The following is a 19,358-nucleotide window of genomic DNA, read 5'->3' as shown; positions in this document are numbered from 1 at the left end:
TATATATATGTGTGTGTACTTATTTTTGTAATATTTTAAGTTCTGAGTTGCCTCTCTCCCTCCCTCCCAATCGCACATTAGAGAAGGTCAACATTTGACATAAATATATATATATGGAATCATACAATACATTTTTGTTATTCAGTGTTTTCAGTCGTGTCTGACTCTTCATGACCCCACTTGTGGTTTTCTTGGCAAAGATTCTGTAGTAGTTTCCCATTTCCTTCTCTAGCTCATTTGTCAGATGAGGAAACTGAGGCAAACAGGGTAGGTGACTTGCTTGGGTTCACATAGCTGATAAATGTCTAAATCTAGATTTGAACGTGAGAATATGAGTCTTCCTGACTATGGATAGCATTTTTCTTCATAGGCCCTTCTTAGTTGATTTGAATGACCATATTACTGAGAATAGCTCAGTCATTCACAGGTCTTCTTCAAACAGTATGGCTGTTACTGTATACAACATGCTCTTAGTTTTGCTCATTTTACTCTACATTATTTCATGCAAGTCTTTCCATGTTTCTCTAAACCAACCTGCTGGTCATTTCTTACATTGCAGTACTAGTCTATCACAATCATATGCCACAACTTATTCAGCTCTTCTCCAATTGATGTGCATCCCCTCAATTTCCAGAAAACCCACATGTTAACATTATCTATGTTCTATTATATTTTGTTTATTTTGTTAATTATTCCCCAATTACATTTTAATCTAGTTCAGGCTGTATTGGAGTGTTGCCTACAATGTGGCCCAGGGGCTGTTGAGGGTTGAGGGAGCCGAGGTCCAGGAACCCCAAGACTGGAGTTCCTAGGCAAGGTCATTGAGGGGGAGTGCCCCTCAAGGACCCGAGTACTGGAGAGGGTCGGGGCTGTCTGGAATGAATTCACGATCTCAAGTATTCTTTAAGTCAAGGTGGCAAAGATTTTTTTATGCTTTACAGCAGGCAAAAGTTCTTAGAGAACCTGCAACCTTACAGGGATGCAGGAAAGAATTTTATACAATATTTGGGGGTGAAACCTGTCAATTAGGTGTTTTGAGGTGGGATTAGGGAGTGGTTAAGGGATGGTCAGTTCTTAAAGAAACATATACTTTTTGTATCTACTGTGCAGGTATCTTACCCAGAATTCACTGGGAAATAGCCCAAGGGGGGCTACCTGGGAGTGTGATTTTGACCATGAAATGTCACTAAGTCAACTAACAGTCAGGGCTGACTGGGAATATTCAGGTGGCTTCCATCATGTCTTCCATCAAATGTCTTGTTAGATAAGATGAATGTAAGGGAGTATACATTTGCCTGTGTCTAGGACACATATCAGTAAGGTCAGTAAGTAGTAAATATTATTATGGCCCAGTGCACAGCCAATTAACACGTACACAGGGAGTCCAATAGATTCTATAGGTACAGCTGGCCACAGTATCAGGAGGAGAGATAAATATTTTGCTAGGACATGCTGCCTTCCTTTGCCAGAGAGAAACTGCTAAGGCCAATGTTTTGAAGCTAGGGAGAGATATGATTTTAGAAGTGGATGGGGTTTTGGAATTGGGATCCAGGCACAGGCACCCAAGCAGAGGCTAAGGAGAAATGTTAGAATTAGGGTCCAAGCACAAGCACCCAAGCACCTCACCAGGGTCTGCTGTTTGACCCCTTCCTCTATAGGCAACAGTCTTGGGCTATAAATGAGAGAGAAAGTACCCACTTGAATTAGTAGAGGGAGTTTTTTCACCTGGAAGTTCCCAATATCAGTGAAATCCCAGCTCTGGTAGCTATCCCTAACCCCTAAGTGCTAGGTTCTATTTGAGGTGTGGAGGGAGTGCACCATTCCAGGCATTGGGAAGAAGAGATAGGAGACAACGTGTAAAGTATGAAGAACAGAGAGAAGGCCAGGCTGGTTAGATTACAGAGTGCAGGAAGGAAGGGCTGAAGGGGAGATAATGTCCAGTGAGGGTGGGAGGCTAGATTAGGGCCAGGTGAAAGAGCTTTAAAAGCCAAGCAGAGTTGTTTATATTTCATTCTTTGTATTTCAAAGACCTTATCAGCACAATGAGGGAATTGGACTACAAACGTGGCCTTTGAAGTTCCTTCCAACTCTAGATATGTGATCTTCTGATGTTTTATATAGTCCTAAATATATTCATGCCATCTCCCCTATTAGAACGTAAGCTACTTATGGGCAGGGGACTTTGATTTTTGTTATTGTATGTCCAGCATTTAGTACAGTGCCAGGCATGCAGCTCAATAAATGCTTGTGGTGTTGTTTTTTTCTTCCTGTAAGTCATTTTTGTTAATTAATTTAAACATTAACTAATAGGATCATTTCCATTTACAAAGAATAGAAAAGAGAATCACATGTGAAACCATGAATGTCTATTGTATACAGGTTGGGTGTTAAAAACATATATGCTGAATTAACATGCTACTACCACCTTTGCCTTCCACATCTGTATCCCCTTCTGAACTTCTCTCTTCTGTGTCTTTAATGTTTCATTGATTATTTTTTCTTTCTTTTTTTTTCAGAGAGGGGAAGGCAAGGCAATTGGGGTTAAGTGACTTGCCCAAGGTCACTTTTCTGTCTCTTTTTCCTTTTTTTAGTAACTCTATCTACTCTCCATCTGTCCTCCAACCCTCCACCACATAGCCCTCCACCCATAAAAGTCTTTCTTTGTAACTAGTAAGCATGGTTGAATAAGACAAATTCATATGCTGGTCTGCTCTGATTATGTGGATCACATTCTGTACCTCTAGTCAATCATGTCTTTGCCAAAATATAAGGAAGCTTGCTTCATCATCAGGTTTCTGGACTCATGATTGGCAATTGTGTTTTTCTTTCCATCGTATTCTCTTATATTTTTTCCTTCCTTTGCTCCCCTCCTACTTTACAAAGAAGAAGGAGTTGGGGACAGAAAACAAATGTGATCGGTATTAGTAATCTGTAATTGAAATGATCTCATCCTATTCTTCTGCCCCTTTTTTCTTTTCTTGGCCCAGATCTCATCACTGGCTCTTATACTTTCTCTCCTTTTAACATCCCCTTCATGATCTACTCACTGAAACTAAAATTTGTTTTGTTCCTGACTATTCCGTGCCCAATTCTATCCTCCCCCTTAAATCTCCATCTCATCTTTCCCTTTTCCCTGTGCCTACTTTTATCCCTCTTGAATTTAATGTATTTCTCTTACAGATTCTTTGGGTATGTCTAATACTGTTTGCCTAGATCAGGAAAAAAATAAAGTCCATGAGATGTTCTTTCTCCATACCCTTCTCCATGTTTATATGTTCTTCTTCTCATGTACCTCAATTATGACAAATAACAGGTTCTTCCCCCTTCCCTACTGAATTCCTTTTTCCCTCTTTTTTTGGTTCTTCAATTATTTCAGTTGTGTCTGACACTTCACAACCCCATTTGAGGTTTTCTTGACAGAGATGCTGGAGTGGTTTGCCATTTCCTTCTCCAGCAAATTTTCCAGATGAGGAAACTGAGGCAAACAGGGGTAAGTAACTTGTCCAGGGTAGGGTCACACAGCTAGTAAGTATCTGAGGTTGGATTTGAATTCAGAAGGATGAGTCTTCCTGACTTCAAGCCTGGCACTCTATCCACTGCGCTACCTAGCTGCTTTTTTTAACCCCTTCTTTAAAACCAACAGGATGGAACAAAACCCTGTGTTTACCTTTATTCACTATTTGTGATTCACAAAAATAGTGGAGTTCTGATGGGGCCCTCCTCTCTTCTCCCCCTTTTAAAATATGAGCACTTCATTGATGTTTAGCCCCTTCTAATTGTTTGAATATGTTAACATTTCTAGGTTTCCTCTGTTTGCCTTTTAAAGATTCTTCTCAGTTCTGGTCTTTATATCTTGAATACCTGAAAGTCCTTCATTTTATTAAGGGTCATTTTCTTTCTTCTAAGCTTATGCTCAGTCTTGCAGTGTAATTTTTATACTAGTTGAAGCATAGTTTTTGTGATTATGATTGTGGTTACTTCATACTTGAATTCTTTCTTTCTGTATGCTTATAGAATTCTGCCCCTTCCCCCTTAAATCTAGAAGGTCTAAATTTTGATAATGACATTTCTGAATGTTTTTAGTTTTCAGGCAATGAATGGTGGATTCTTTCTATTTTTATTTTGCTCTCTGGTTCCAAAAGATCTGGACAGTTTTCTTTTGATTTCTTGAAATATAGCATCCAAGTTTTTTATTTGGTCATGGTTTTCAGAGAGTCTGATGATTTTCTCCTTGATTTGCTTTCCTGATCCTGTGTTTTGGATAGTGGATTAACTTAAATGTTCTGATCTTTTAGTTTTTTGACTTTGTTCTAATATTTCTTGTTGTCTCACGGTCTCACTGAGTTCTGATTGGCCCATTCTGAGTTTTTTTAAGGGAATTTACTACTTGGGTAAGGCTTTCTGCCTTTTACTTTAAGCTAGTTGTTTTCCTTCCAGATTTTTTTTCTCAAGAACACTGATTTCATTTCTAATTTCATTTTCTTCTCTCTTTATTTCTTCCAGCCACTTTTGGAATCATTGTGACAAAGCTATTCTTTTCCCTGAGGATCTCCTTGTACTTGTTATACAGTTATTTTCTTCTTGATTTACTTCTTGGACGTCTCTTAATTCATAATATATCTTCATTGCATTTGAAATTTTCTTCTGTTTATTCATATCTTCAGTCTCAGTTCCAGAACAGGGACTTTGTCCTAGGGTCAGGCTCTGGCCTTTCCCAGACTCTTAGATGAGGCAGGCAGTCCCTGTTTGCTCCTCACCCCTTATAGTCTGGATGTCACTGCTGCTGTAGTTCTGAAAGTGATTAGATCCTGCCATCTGCTGAAATTTCTAACTTCTGCTTCTTTCTCCTCCTAGCCCAATGCTGATGTTAGTCTTGGCACCATCTTTGTCTCCTCCTTGCAAAGTTTCCAAGTGGGAGCTGGCTTCATCTCTTGTTTTGGCCATAATAGGTCTTAATCAATTGGATATTGGATATTTTGCTGGTCTGAGGCCTCCTGGCTTCCTAGAAACTATGCTGGCCTCATTGCCTGCTGTAGCTCTGACTAGAGTTTTGGCCTCAGTACTCATGAACTGTCCAATTCTGTCTCTCTGCTTAGTGACCTTTCTGGGGATGGCTTTCACTTTACTGAAATCTTAACAGTCAAGGTCCCAGGTCCCACTGGGTTCAAGCCCTATTAACTATAGTTCTGTCTGGCTTCCACCCCTGCCAATGTGTATCCTTTCCAAGTTACTGTAGACTTTTCGTCATCATTTTGTGTTGCCCTGAGGTGGATGAAGGAACTCACTGGTATTTCTCTTTGGTCTTCTTGACTGTTGTTCCAGCTGGTGGCATTTTAAATCATTTCTGGGGTGTTTTGGGGAGAGCTAGGCTCCTTGAGGGCTTTGCACACTGCTGTATTAGCCAGAAATTAATAAATATTTGATGATTGATTGTACTAGGGTCAATATTTCTTTCCCTGTTCTTTTCTTTCTGGAAGCAAGTAAAATCCCTTTGTGTATGTGTGTGTGTGTGTGTGTGTGTGTGTGTGTGTGTGTATGTGTGTGTGGGAGGGAGGGTGTGGGGAGAGATAACTCTTAAGTCAAGCAGCATTTTTCTTCCATACTTGTTTGAATACCTGCTTTCAGATAAACAAAGAGCTGAGTCTAATGATTTAAACTGAGAAATTCTGGTTCCAACACATTGAGTAGCCCTGAAGCATCACTGAACCTCAGTTCACCCCAGTTTTTGATTCTACTCCATATGAAGATTTTGGATTAGGGGATTTCTAAGTGTCCTTCCAGGTTTAAGATGCTAAGAATACTTATTTCTTTGAAATAAACTGAAGGAAACCTGTAATATAAATAACTAGAATTATTGTTGGAAAGACAAATATCTACAGTAGAGGAACAGTATGTTGAACCCTGTCCAGGACTAGCAATGCCTGTGAAGATGACTATTAATTTGGATAGCAGAAAGGGAAAACAAAGAGTAATGGAATTAAGAGAGAGGGGAAAGAGTCCATTTAGTGAGTGGATTTAGTTTCAGTTGCTTCAGCTTAGCCCTCTTTTTCCTGTCTTTCTTTATTTCTCATTTCCTTTTTTATTTTTATTTTGTGTGTGCATGTATGTTTTTTTCACCACAATGATGAGTTAGTGGAGACGTGGGCAAAATACAAATCTGAAAAAGATCTGGGAGGCTTAGTTGGCTAAGTTAATAGTGTCATACAACAGTGAACAAAAGCCATGTGATACTTGACTGAATTAAAAGAGGTAAAGAGTCTGGATCAAAGGAGTTTGTTGTCACATTGTGCTCTGCTCAATCTACATCTATGATATTATATTCAATGCTGGGCACCAAATTTTAGGAAGGATTTTTATAAGTTGGAAAAGCATCTGGGAAAGCAACCAGGTGTAACAACCATGCTGCTAGCAGCTGCCATGGACGTGTAAGACCAATAACACTAGCACACAGCAGGGCTGCTAGCACAGTTTCTTTGATCTGCTTTTCTAAGGAAAGCAACTTTAAGGGGTTAACAATCCTACTTTAATTAAACATACAGATATCATTCACTTAGTTCAGGGAAAAAAGTCAGCACCCTGAACTTCAGAGCAAATACAAACAGAAACTACAAACAGATCAACAGACGGACTTTGTCTGATCAAGACATCACATACATAGTTACCAAAAAGAGAAGCATCAATATCTGAGTTTTCAAAGCCAGGGGGCTCTTAACAACAGCTATCCAGAATCTTATCTGGTCAAATCACATGATACTCTCACTCTTCCAGAATGAGAGCTCCAAAACAAAACGCCAGCCTCAGATCTTATATACCCTTCTCTGGGTCAGAGGGCATCACAACCATTCAACTCAAACCTATGTGAACTAGCCTTTCTTGTTTCTTAAGCAGGTCAAAGACTCTTGATTCAGTCAAAGAAACAAAAGACAACAAAAAGTCCACTTTGCTTGCCATTACATTTGAAAGGCAAGACTCATCAAAGGTACCTGATTCCTTTAGCATTCTAATAGAGAAAACAAAAAAGTTCCACCCTAATTACCATAACACCTGGGCAGTAGAGAGATTTGAGATCAGCATATGAGAAATGGCTGAAAGAACTTAGAGAAGAGAAGACTTAAGGGAGGCATGATAGTGATATTCAAGTTTTTGAAGGTCTGTCATGTGGTTGGGATTAGGCTTATTCTACCTGGCCTCGAAGGACAGAACCAGGACCACTGAGGTAGAAGTTAGAGAGAGAGAGAGAGAGAGAGAGAGAGAGAGAGACAGAAGAAGAGAGGGAGGGAGACAAAGAGAGAGGGAGACAGGGAGGGAAAGAGGAAGAGAAAGAGATTAAAGTTTTATGTAGAAATATACAAAAATATAATGGGATGCACCTAGAGGTAGTGAATGTTCCATCATTTGAGGTTTTTAAATGAAGGCCAGATAATTCCTTGTTGAAGATATTATAGAGAGCAATCTTTTTAGACAGATAACACGTAGGAGGCACTGGAGGTTTTGGCCTCTAGCCTCTAACAGGTTCATATTTGATCTGGTCAGACAGGAAGGACAGCTTCAAAAGGGTTAACAATAAGCTTTATTCTACTCTAGTCTTCTCTAACAGTATTTGCTGATAATGGAAGCACCACAAACTCCTACAGCATTCCCTAGTCACCCTTCTCTCAGGGGCTGGCAAGAAGGAGTGGGGGCGGGGAGGCAACTACACCTGCGTCTCAATGCGGGCAATAGAGACAGGCACACCTTGTGCATTCAACCCTAGAGTATTCTCCTAAATCCCCTCAAGCCTCAGTGGGGGCCAGTTGAGGCAAACACACATTCTCCTCTCCCAAGACTTGATGGGGGCCGATCAAGGCATACACAGCATCCCAGCTTGTGCATTCAACCGTAAAGATTCCCCAGCTCACTGACCAGTGCCCACCTGTTTTATAGGGCATCAGACAAAGAAGGCATATTGCCAGCAATAGCTTCACGAGTTTACATCACCTCATCCCTGTATCTCACTGCGCAGTTGCAGTGGATGTTTATAATATTAGCACACATGTTTATATTATTTATCATTATATAATGCTGTGCAAGCATGGTAGAGATATTTCAAACCATAAGCCTAAGAACTCGTATCTTGTACCTGGCAAACAGAGATTGTTATGGCCAGGGATCCTGGGAAACTGAACTCTAAAAAATAATAACAAAAATCTACCTTATACACACTGAAATCCATCTTACTTACACTAAAATTCACCTTACCAACAAATCTTAATCAGATATTGGTTATAATAGATGAGATTTACAAAATCCTTTCCTCCCAACAATTCTGTGTGGTCAGTATGGCCTATATTTTTATCATTCCTATTTTACAATTGAGGAAACTGAGGCTCACAAAAAGAATATGACACACCAATGGTGCGACTGCTAGTGAATTTTGGATTTGAACTCAGCTTTCCAACTTTATTTTTTTCCAACTTTAATTTAATTTCCAACATTAATTTTTTAAAAAAATAATGTTTATTTTTGGTTATTCTATATTTGTCAAACATTAATTAACATGAATATTTCCATATGAATAACAGAAAAAAGAGAATTGTACATACAGCTAGGAATCTATAAAAAGCTGCTTGCTTTTTAAATGAGATTATTTTTTTCAAGGAACTTATTTTCATTTTTTAAATTTAATTTATTTAATATATTTAGTTTTCAGCATTGATTTTCACAAGAGTTTGAATTACAATTTTTCTCCCCATTTCTACCCCCTGCCCACTCCAAGATGGCATGTATTCTGGTTGCCCTGTTCCCCAGTCAGCCTTCCCATCCGTTACCCCACTCCCCTCCCATCCCCCTTTCCCTTCTTCTCTTGTAGGGCAAGATAAATTTCTACATCCCGTTGCCTATGTATCTTATTTCCTAGTTGCATGCAAAAACTTTTTTTTTTGTTGTTTTTGAATGTCTGTTTTTAAAACTTTGAGTTCCAAATTCTCTCCCCTCTCCCCTTCCCTCCCTAAGAAGGCAAGCAATTCAACATAGGCCAAATGAGTATCATGTAAAACCCTTCGACAATACTCATGTTGTGAAAGATTAACTATGTTTTGCTCCTTCCTAATTTATCCCCCTTTATTGAATTTTCTCCCTTGATCCTGTCCCTTTTCGAAAATGTTTGTTTTTGATTACCTCCTCCCCCTGTCTGCCCTCCCTTCTATGGTCCCCCCTTTTTAATCTTCTTCCTCCTTCTTTCCTGTGGGGTAAGATACCCAATTGAGAGTGTATGGTATTCCCTCCTCAGGTCAAATCCAATGAGAGCAAGATTTACTCATTCCTCCTCACCTGCCCCCTCTTCCTTTCCTACAGAACTGCTTTTTCTTGACACTTTTATGCGAGATAATTTACCCCATTCTATCTCTCCCTTTCTTCCTCTCTCAATATATTTCTCTTTTATCTCTTAATTTGATTTTATTTTTTAGATATCATCCTTTCATATTCAACTCACCTTGTGCCCTCTCTCTCTCTCTCTCTCTCTCTCTCTCTCTCTCTCTCTCTATATATATATATATATATATATATATGTGTATATATATATATATATATATATATACATACATAGACACACATATGTATATGTATACATACACATATATATGCATATTCCTTTCAACTACTATGATACTGAGGTCTCATGAATCATACACATCATCTTTCCATGTAGGAATGTTAACAAAACAGTTCAACTTTAGTAAGTCCCTTATGATATCTCTTTCTTGTTTACCTTTTCATGCTTCTCTTGATTCTTGTGTTTGAAAGTCAAATTTTCTATTCAGCTCTGGTCTTTTCACTGAGAAAGCTTGAAAGTCTTCTATTTTATTGAAAATCCATATTTTGCCTTGGAGCATGATACTCAGTTTTGCTGGGTAGGTGATTCTTGGTTTTAATCCTAGCTCCATTGACCTCTGGAATATCGTATTCCAAGCCCTTTGATCCCTTGATGTGGAAGCTGCTAGATCCTATGTTATCCTGATTGTTTTTCCAGAATACTCAAATTGTTTCTTTCTGGCTGCTTGCAGTATTTTCTCCTTGATCTGGGAGCTCTAGAATTTGGCAACAATATTCCTAGGAGTTTTCTTTTTGGGATCTTTTTCAGGAGGCGATTGGTGGATTCTTTCAATTTCTATTTTACCCTCTGGCTCTAGAATATCAGGGCAGTTCTCCTTGATAATTTCATGAAAGATGATGTCTAGGCTCTTTTTTTGATCATGGCTTTCAGTAGTCCAATAAGTTTTAAATTATCTCTCCTGGATCTATTTTCCATGTGAGTGGTTTTTCCAATGAGATATTTCACATTGTCTTTCACTTTTTCATTCCTTTGGTTCTGTTTTGTAATCTCTTGATTTCTCATAAAGTCACTAGCTTCCACTTGCTCCAATCTAATTTTGAAGGTATTATTTTCTTCAGTGGTCTTTTGGACCTCCTTTTCTACTTGGCTAATTCTGCCTTTCAAGGCATTCTTCTCCTCATTGGCTTTTTGGAGCTCTTTTGCCATTTGAGTTAGTCTATTTTTTAAGGTGTTATTTTCTTCAATATTTCTTTCAGTATTTTTTTGGGTCTCCTTTAGCAAGTCATTGACTTGTTTTTCATGGTTTTCTCGCATCATTCTCATGTCTTGTCCCAATTTTTCCTCTACTTCTCTAACTTGCTTTTCCAAATCTTTTTGAGCTCTTCCATGGCCTGAACTGGTTCATGTTTTTCTTGGAGGCTTTTGATGTAGGCTCTTCGACTTTGTTGAGTTCTTCTGGCTGTATGTTTTGGTCTTCTTTGTCACCAAAGAAAGATTCCAAAGTCTGAGACTGAATCTGAGTGCATTTTTGCTGCCTGGCCATGTTCCCAGCCAACTTACTTGACCCTTGAGTTTTTTGTTGGGGTATGACTGCTTGTAGAGCAAAGAGTACTTTGATCCAAGCTTGAGGGGAAGTGCCATTGATTTCAGAGCTATTTCTATACAGCCGGCTCTGCCACACCAGCACTCCTTCTTCCCCAAGAACCTCCAACCCTTACCTGATGCGAATCTTAAGCAGGCTCTGCACTCCTGCTCTGATCTGTCACTTAATTCCTCCCACCAGGTGGGCCTGGGGCAGGAAGTAACTGCAGCTTTAGTTCTGTAGCTGCAACACCCCCGCTGCCCCTGGGGCAGTGGCTGAACCAGGAACTCTTTACACTCTGTGTCCCGCAGCTTTTCCCACTAACCTCTGTTGTCTTTGGTGCTTGTGGGTTGAGAAGTCTGGTAACTGCCACAGCTCACTGATTCAGAGCGCTAGGGCCTGTTCTGCCTGGCTCCTGGTCTGGTTGGTCCTGCCTCTGCCCACGCTGAGCTCTGCTCCCCTTACCCAGTGACCATCCAGGCTGTCCTGGGCTGGGTCCCTGCTTCCCTCTGCTATTTTGTGGGTTCTGCAGTTCTAGAATTTGTTCAGAGCCATTTTTTAATAGGTTTTTGGAAGGACCTGGCAGAGATCTCAAGCAAGTCCCTGCTTTGCAGCTGCCATCTTGGCTCCGCCCCCCTAAATGAGATTATTATAAATACAACATGTTAATGTTTTTAAAGTTGTCCTGTTTGTTTGTGTCCTTCTCCAAAGCTCCTCTTGTTCTCTTTTCTCTCTGTGTTTTTTAATGCTTTAGTGATCCTCTTTTCTTTCTTTTTCTCTCAACTCTTTCACAGATCATAGATTCAGAGCTGCAAAGGCCCTTACAGGTTATTGAGTTCTACCCTCTAATCGCATAGATAAGAATTGAATCCAGAGCTGCAAAGGTTCACCTGTGCCTGGACAAGAATCCCTTCTTTAACATCCTTAAAAAGTGGTCGTCCAGTGTCTGTGGGTACAGAATGGAGTAGCAGAAAGACTGAGCTTGGAGTGCTGACTTTGCAATCATGGGACCTGAGTTTGCATCCTGACTACTATTCACTGCCTATGTAAGCTTGACCAAGTGAGTCCCTGAACCTCAGTGGGCTTCAGTTTCCTCATTTGTAAAGTGAGGAGATTGGATTAGATGACTTCTAAGGTCTCTCTCTGCTCTAGAGCTATGATCCAATGAGGATCTTTCCCTTCCAGAAGCAATCCATTATGGTTAGGAAGTTTTTCCTTTCGTCACACTGTACTCCCCTCTCTACTCTAGATCTCTAGGGATGCTCTGGGGCCAAGCATGAGCCTACTCTCTCTTCCACAGGAAAAAGCCTTTCAAATACAATTTTCCCAGTTGCTTAAACTGATACTGAGGTAGCATGATCTTTAGTCCCCTCATCATCTAGGCCACCCTCTTCTGGATACAGTCCAGCTTATCTATGTATTTCCCTGAATGTGGTACTCAGAACCAAAGACAAAATTCCAGCAATGACCTAAATGGGCACTATCTGGAGTGATGATCAAGAACAGGTCAGAGTAAAGCGAAACTGTAACCTGCCTCATTGTGCACATATGCCTCTGTTAATGTGGCATAACACATTATTAACTTTTTAAATTGCCATATCACATTATTGGCTTGTTAAATATGCTGGCCATTTAGCCCTCCGGATCTATTTGTAGGAACTAGCCCTATCTAACCATGTTTTACTACTCCTCCCTGCTCCCTCCCCAGCCCTGCACTTGTGAAGTTGACTTTTTAGAAACCAACTGTAGAGCACCCCAACTGAATTTTTCATTATTCAACTCCACCCATTGTTATAGCTTGTCAAGATCTTTTGGAATCTGTCACCCAATCAACTAAGTAATTATCAAGTGCCTACTATGTGCCATACACTGTGTTAGGTGTTGGAGATACAAATACAAAGAATGAAACAATACCTATTCAAAAAGAGGTTATGATTTTATGAGGGAAGACAAATACTTATATTTTAATAATATTTTCCCCTTTTACATGTAAAAACAATTTTTAACATTTGTTTTCTAAAATTTTTAGTTATAAATTTTCTCCCTCCCTCCTATCCCTTTCTCCTCCCTGAGATGGTAAGCAATTTGATACAGATTATACATGTGCAATCATGCAAAACATATTTCCATATTAGTCATGTTGTGAAAGAAAACACAGACCAAGAGAAAAAGTGAAAAACAGTATGCTTCAATCTACATTCAGACTCCTTCGGTTCTTTCTCTGGTGGTGGCTAGCATTTTTTGTCATGAGTCTTTTGGAATTTGAAGACAAATATATATATATATATATATATATATATATATATATATATATATATATATATATATATATATATATATATATATATGTACGTGTATATATATATATACATATACATATATATACACACAAACATATATAGATACGTACATACACACATGTACATACATACATGCAGAATAAAAACCATGACTGGCATATACAAAGTAGTTTGGGATTGAAGGCTTTAGCAATTCAAGGGATCAGAAAAGGTTTCATTCAGAAGGGGCCTGTCCTTCATATTAAAGGACCTCCCTGAGGCAGAGGTAAGGAAGGAATGCATTCCAGGCATGTTGGATGGCCAGTGCAAAAGTTACAGACAGGAGATAGAATATCATCTGTGAAGAAGAGAAAGAAGTGCAGCTTGGCTGGATTGCCAAATTTTGGAGGAAGGGTAATGGTCAATGAAGCTGAAAAGATTGATTGCGGCCAGGTTGTGAAGGACTTTGCAAGATGCATAGAGGAGCTTATATTTTATCCTAGAGGTATTAGAAAGGTACTGGAGTTGATTGAATTGGGGAATGGTATGGGTAGACCTGCACTTCAGGAAGATTACTTTGGCAGTCAAGTGTAAGATGAATGGGAAGGGAAGAGATTTGAAGCAAGGAAATCAAATCAGGAGGTTGCTGCAATAATCTAGGTGAAAGGTGATCAAGCCCTAAACTAAGATGGTAGTTGTATGAGTGCAGGAAGGGATTTGGATGATATGAATGCTGTGAAAGAACAACCAGTAAGATCTGACAATTGGTTGGATATGTGGGGTGAGAGAGAGCAAGGAGTTGAGGATGATGCTGAGGTTATGAACCTAAGACACTGAAGGACGATGGTGCCTTTGACAAAAATAATGAAGTGTGAAAGAGAGGAGGGTTTGGGGGGGAAGAGAATGAATTTGATTTGGTTGAATTTAAACTGTCTCTAGGACATCCAGTTTAAAGTGTCTAGTAGGCAAGCAGGACTAGGGTCATTTATGTAGAAATGATAGTTAAACCCATGAGAGCTGATAGATATAATATATAATTGGTATTATACAGATACAATTAAGATATGACATATATTATCCACCATTATCCTTATATTGCTATATATAACATCTAATCCATCTTTATACAGATGGGCGTATGGGGTGTTCAGGGAGGACTAGCACCTCTGGTGTGAGGGCTTGCTGAGCCCTTTTCAGGGCTGCTCATCCATCTTTGGTGTCCAGCTATTACCCAACTCTCACCTGTGACTCCAAGAAGCTATAGCATTCACAGCAGCCACACCCTGGCAAAACTGTCTCAGCAGACAGGCTGAGAGTAACCAACAGGCTTCAAACCTGTTGGTGAGTTAGGGCATGTGAAGACATGCCCCAATAGAATGGACAGATGAGAATAATTTGCTCTGACAGTCACGAAGCAGGTGCTATGGAGCACGTAGGGCTTGGTCAGACGTCAAAGACACCTGGGTCATTGCTAGTCAGTCTTGACTTTTATCTTGTCACTGCAATTCCATGACGCTGGGAGAGAGAGAGTGAGAGTGACAACTTTGTGCAACTCTGCTTCACTTGAATCCAATTCACACAAGAGTGAAGATGTCACATCACAATGTCATTGGTTCTCTTCAAAAATGAAAGATGGACAATATCTACATAGATATGTATTTTAGTCTTCTGTATAGAAATGGGAGCTGGTGAGATTATCAGCAGGTTTAACAGAGGAAGAAGAGGATAGGACTTAGGACAGAACCTTGGTGAATTCACATAGTTAGGGGGTGTGCTATGGATAATGAGCCAACACAGAAGTGTGAGAAGGAACAATCAGATAAGTAGGAGGGGAACCAGGAGAGAATAGTGTTCAAAAACAAAGGGAGGAGAGAATATCCAATAGGAAAGGGTGGTCAATAGTGTCGCATGCAACAGAGAGGTTGAGAAGGTTAAGGACTGAGTAATGACCATCAGCTGTGACATTTTAGAAATATTTGCAAAGGGTTGAGAAGAAGCAAGTGACAGGAAAGGAAGCTGAGGCAATGAGTACAGAGAATTTTTTTTTACAAAGGTTAGCTGTTAGCTATTTCAAATCTTGTGTCATCAGTGAACTTGAAAAACATGATATTTGTGGTATTACACAAATCACTGGAAGGCAATATGGTGCAGTGTATTAGATTTGGAGTTAGGGGAGCAGTTAACCTAAAAAAAATAAATGAAGGTTAATCTGGTGTGGATTATTTTTGGTGAGGTCAGGCTGACTTTTAGTAATTGCTGCTTCCTTTTCTAAGTATACATAAAGCATTCCTTTAATGTATTCTAGAGTTTTACCAGAGGTCGAAGTCAATCTTGTGGAACATAGTTTGCAGATTCTATTCTCTTCCCTTCTTTGGAAGTTGGGATATTTGCCTTTCCAATTTTGTGGCCCTTCTGTTCATCATGATCCTTCAACGATCACTGGAAACAACTTAGTAATCATTTCTCCCAGTTCTTTTAGTGCTTTGGGATGTAGTTCATCTGGACCTGATGACTTGCACTGGCTAAGGAAACTAGGTGTTCCTTAACCATCATTTTCCTTATCTTGGGTTTCTACTCTGATAATCATTTTAATTTTATTTTTTTCACATTCAAAGATCATTCTTATTGGAAGACAAAAGAAACAAGAGTTGAATATTGTTCATCCTTCTCATTGACATCTTTTATTATCATCCAATCCATTACAATTAACATACCTTCTCCTCTATTGATACCCCTCTTCTTCACAACATAGCTTTTTAGAAAACCCCAAACATTTTTGTGTCCATAGCATTAAGTGAATTCTATCTAGACTTTAATGCTCCTGAAACAATTCTCACAGGACTGTACACTGCTCTCATGTTTATCTTCAGTTATCTATCCTTACATCTTCTATATGTTTCTTCTTCAAAAAAATAAAGTCTTTCATTTAATGAAAATCTACTTTATTATCCCTCCCATTTCTCTCCAACATTGAAAAAAGAAAGGAAAAAACCAAAACCTTCACAACAAGCAAATCCTTATATTGTTCACCTACACATATCTAGTTAAAATGTGCATGTTAGTTTCCGTGTATATCTCTTTAAATAATTTCCCTTTTTTTCTCCTTTGAATCGTTTTGCTTGTTTATTCAAAATTTAATTCTTGATGGGTGACTTCCCCATGATTAGATCATTGGCTCTTACTTATCTTTTCTTTGAAGTCTGTGAAAGATGCTATCCACAATCTAGGGAACGTTGTGAGAACTTAATATTCCTTTCCTCTGTTTACGAACTCCATGACATAATGGTCACTTGCTTCCACGGTTCTCGTCCTTTCTACTTTATCAGTCAGTTCCTTTTCATTGCTCAGAATTAGGTCCAGAATAGCATAGTTTGCCTTTAAAGAATGAGATTATCATTAAGGTCAGCTACAGGTTTATTAGCCAAAAGAAAGAGCTCCAGCAGATAGCACATAAAGTCTTCCAGCACTACAATATCATACATCTCTGCCAGATCTGAGAATCTGTTTGCCAAACTCATCTAATACATCCTTCTGTCCAAGTAATCTGTCATATACCCCAACAGCAAACATGACTTCTCTTTCATTTCTACTGACTTACATCCAAATATTCTCTACCATATTTTTCTCCTCAGATTCCTGGGATTTTCTCAAACGTGTGTATATTCTTAATATACAATGCCAGTCTACATTAGCCTCCACCTTTCACGGTCCATTTGAATAAAGGTCCTTTTGTAGCCAAACTGTAGTCACAAGTCCTAGGTCTCAGTGATATCTATGAGATTAAATTTGTCCCCTTTCATTAGAATCTCTAATTTACCGAGTTTAATACCCATGCTTTGTATATTTCCCTCTGAAGCAAAGGTTTTTGTTACAGGCCTGAGCCAGAGCAGAGCCCTGCCCTCCTCGGACCTCCACACCCAGGGGCCTGCTGAGATATGAGTGGAGCCAGGAGGAGGGGTCTCGCCTTTGTTGCCTCCCTAGCAATTCCAGGTCTTTGCCCGGACCTGCTTGAGCACATGGAACTTCCTGCTCTCTGTCTGGGCTTGCCAGAGCACATGGAACTTCCAGTTCTTTGCCTGGACTGCCTGCCCACAGGGAGCTTCAGGTTAGCACGGGAAGAGAAGGGGAGGAGAGTAGGTGGAGTTGGGGCGGTTCTAGTATCCAGGTGTCTTGATTTTACCTGTCCTTCATCCACGTAACCAAAGAATGTACCTACGTCACTAAAGATATAAAAATGCTGCTTGCTGAAATAAAATTCGGAGTCATTCACCACCTTTCGGCTCCCGCCCCATACATCATCCTCGAGATCAGGCCCTTTGCTGGGCAAAGGCCTGGGGCTTGGGGGGATCCCCGAGTTTGTTGCGAGGTCGGGGACTTGCAACAGGTTTTATTGTTGACTCTTTTCTTGAATGTTGGCTCCTATGAGTTATTGGTTCTATCTTCTGCTTTATTTCCTCCCACATTGTACCTATTATTCCCTAGGTTTCTAGTCTAGTTAGATCCACATGGGCAATTTTTTCATTTCCCCTTCCTCTTCATTTTAAAAATCCTTATGATTAGATTTTTGAAACTCTAGGCAATTTTTTAACTGTCCTTTTAAGGTTCTCTCCCTGAGTCCATCATTCCTTCATTTTAAATGGTGGTTCAGCAATCCAAATTTTGCTCTCAGGTACTATTCTTATAGATAGCTGTTCAATTCCCAGTTCTTCCTTTCCCTTCTGAATCCCTTATTTCTAATCAACAATAAAATACTACACAATATTGACTAAATAACATTTTCTAAAATTTATTGAAAACAATTAGATTTGGGGAAAACTAAGTTCACACTATGTGTAATCAACCAAACAACAAATAGGCAGCACCTACCATGTGCCAGGCCCTGTGCTGGGAGTAGGGTCACAAATACAAAACAAGACAGTCTTGGCCTTCAAGAATCCAGTAACTTCACTGGGGCTTTTGTCTGCAAAGGAAGTGAGATAGCTGCGAATCAGGTAAATAAACAAGCGCTAAAAGCTAAAAGACTTTCTATGGCAAAAATAGTCAGAGATGAAAAACAAGATGTCAGCAACACAATAGGAGCCAAGGCTTTTTATCAGTGTGTGATTTTGAAAGGTAGCACTAGTAGACAAATGAAATATCTTCAACTAAATTCTTGAGCAATTTTTCATGCAACAAGAAATCTCCAAGGACAATGAAAGTCACAGCAAAATGTCGTTCAGACCAATGGCTTTGAACAACGATTTTGCTGCCATTTTTAGAACACCAAAGTGGTGATTTCCCCCTCCCAATATGTCTGTTCAGTAAGATGGAGTATGGTTTCAAGCAGGAGTTTAAAAATAGGAGAAGACAAAATAACTTTTTCAAGGGTGTGAAGAGGTAGGATGTACAAAGGGAAAGCCACTGAAGCAAACTGTAGAAATTGCTTTCTCTATGGCATTCAAAACAAAGGAATATATAGAAAGCCATTCTGAACAATCTCCCACAGTTATTAGATAGGTGAATGCTTTGCTGCAGAACCCAAGGCAGGGGAAAGGATTTCAAGAAGGAAGGATTAGTCAATGGAATTAAGTGCTGCAGAGAGGCCAAGAAGAATAGAGGACTGAGGAAAGATTTTTAGGGGGATATTGGTGACTTTTGAGAGGGTACTTTTCAGGAGAATCATGGAAGCAGAAGGCAGATTATGAGAGACTGAGAAGTGGGAGGTGATAACATGGTGACTTTGGTGGTGAAAGTAAAGAGATAGAGTTGGAGTAGATAGCAAGGAGGTATTTTTAAATAATAAGAAGAATTAACATTTGAGAGATAGCCTGGCATATTGGATACAGATCCAATCCAGAACATAGGAGTTCAACTCTCACCTCTATTGTATACTGACTGTGTGACCCTGGGCCAGTCAATTAACCCCTCAATGCTATAGACTACTATCTTAGAACAGGGGTTCTTAAACTGAGGTCTCTGAAGTTGATAGATGGATAGATAGATAGATAGATAGATAGATAGATAGATAGATGTAGATAATTCTAAGTACAGTTATCAATTTCAGGGGTAATCTTCTGTATTTTATTTTGCATTTTAAAATATTGTTCTGAGAAGGAGTCGTGAGTCATTACCAGATTGTCAAGAGTATCCATGACATAAGAAAGGTCAAGACTCCTGCTTAGATTCTAAGTTACAGAGCAGATGG

This window comes from Trichosurus vulpecula, chromosome 7 (assembly GCF_011100635.1).
Source record: "Trichosurus vulpecula isolate mTriVul1 chromosome 7, mTriVul1.pri, whole genome shotgun sequence".
Taxonomy (NCBI): domain Eukaryota; kingdom Metazoa; phylum Chordata; class Mammalia; order Diprotodontia; family Phalangeridae; genus Trichosurus; species Trichosurus vulpecula.
This window is presented reverse-complemented; position numbering follows the sequence as displayed.